Source organism: Narcine bancroftii, unplaced genomic scaffold (assembly GCF_036971445.1).
Source record: "Narcine bancroftii isolate sNarBan1 unplaced genomic scaffold, sNarBan1.hap1 Scaffold_643, whole genome shotgun sequence".
NCBI classification, from domain to species: domain Eukaryota; kingdom Metazoa; phylum Chordata; class Chondrichthyes; order Torpediniformes; family Narcinidae; genus Narcine; species Narcine bancroftii.
The window spans coordinates 25,561-27,500 of NW_027212163.1; positions in this window are offsets into that span (position 1 = coordinate 25,561).

The window sequence follows — 1,940 nt, forward strand, 5'->3', positions numbered from 1 at the left end:
TCAACTTGCATTTTCTGCACGGGGGGATTGGCGGACTCTCCGGAGATTTCAGGTGCCGTGTTTTGAACTCGGTGACCGGTGGCCAGGGGCCGACCACGACCGCTTCGGGAGAGCTGCGGTGTCTGCCCTCTCCCTGCCGTTAGGTCAGAGAGTCAGCCTCGCCGCCAGTTGAGTCTTGGCACTCAGCTGAACGATTTGCCCTCCGCCCGGTTGAGATTCTGGGTTGCCCGGAAGTCGGATGGGGTTGGATCCGCGGCGTGCGGCCGACCAGGTCGCTCCCTTTTCGGTAGGACCTCCGGATCCAGAGCCGCCGATCATCAACTTGCATTTTCTGCACGGGGGGATTGGCGGACTCTCCGGAGATTTCAGGTGCCGTGTTTTGAACTCGGTGACCGTTGGCCAGGGGCCGACTACGACCGATTCGGGGGAGCTCCGGTGTCTGCCCTCTCCCCTCCGGCGGGGCAGAGAGTGGCCCTTGCCGCAAGTGGAGGCTTGGCACTCTGCTGAACGATTTGCCCTCCGCCGGCTTGAGATTCTGGGTTGCCCGGAAGTCCGATGGGGTCGGATCCGCGGCGTGCGGCCGACCAGGTCGCTCCCTTTTCGGTAGGACCTCCGGATCCCGAGCCGCCGATCATCAACTTGCATTTTCTGCACGGGGGGATTGGCGGACTCTCCGGAGATTTCAGGTGCCGTGTTTTGAACTCGGTGACCGGTGGCCAGGGGCCGACTACGACCGATTCGGGGGAGCTCCGGTGTCTGCCCTCTCCCCTCCGGCGGGGCAGAGAGGGGCCCTTGCCGCCAGTGGAGGCTTGGCACTCTGCTGAACGATTTGCCCTCCGCCGGTTTGAGATTCTGGGTTGCCCGGAAGTCCGATGGGGTAGGATCCGCGGCGAGCGGCCGACCAGGTCGCTCCCTTTTCGGTAGGACCTCCGGAGTCCGATCCGCCGATCATCAACTTGCAATTTCTGCACGGGGGGATTGGCGGACTCTCCGGAGATTACAGGGGCCGTGTTTTGAACTCGGTGACCGGTGACCGGTGGCCAGGGGCCGACCACGACCGCTTCGTGGGAGCCCCGTGGCACCTCTTCTTGGTCGGCTCGTGAACTCGGGGAGCTCCGGTGTTTCCCTTTTCCCCGCAAGAATGGCAAAGTCCTAAAAGAAACCTAAGTCCGGTCGCGGAAGTCCCGATCGTATCGGATTCAAGGGTGTCTTACCGGCCACAGTGCTCAACTGACGGTCATGCTTCCGACAGTCGGCCCGCTTGGCAATGGCTTGCTCCTGCCAGCCCGCCAGTTAACAAGTTCCCCACGGAAGTCCATGAAGTTAACATCGGATGGCTCAGGCCGGCCTCACGAGACTTCGGCCGGTGGGACCTCCGCGCGGTCGCCCGCCGACGTCGCATTTGCATTTCTGGTACGGGCACTCCCGGTCATGGTTCACGAGTTGCCGCTGGAGGCTCTGATGAGGGTCCGATTTTCGACGTGAACCCGGGCTGAGATGCAGCATCCGCGGTCGACCCTCCGCGAGCTACCCCGCCGAATCGAAAATTGCATTTTCTGTACGGGGGGATTGGCGGAGTGCCCGGAGATTTTCGGGAACACGTTTTTCAGAGACACTTAGAAAAAGTTTTGGTATGTTGGTCACTTCGTGCATTGTCCTTAAGTGGTGCCACAATGGGCTCGAAGGCAATATAATACTTAAGGTTGAAGGCACTAAAATAGACGGGAAGGCAGCACCGTCAAGAGTTTGGGCAAGAAGGGCCAAGTGTACATGCTCGGAAGCTATGAAAGAAGGGCGAGGCTTCGGGCTAAAATATACCATGCTCTCATTCGTCTGAGTTGTCCTGAAATCGTCGTTCCTGGATCGATCGTGCTTGTCGTGTTCGTGCCGTATGGAGAGGCCCGGCGGCCCAGCGGAGACGCTGGTGTTTCAGGCTTGGG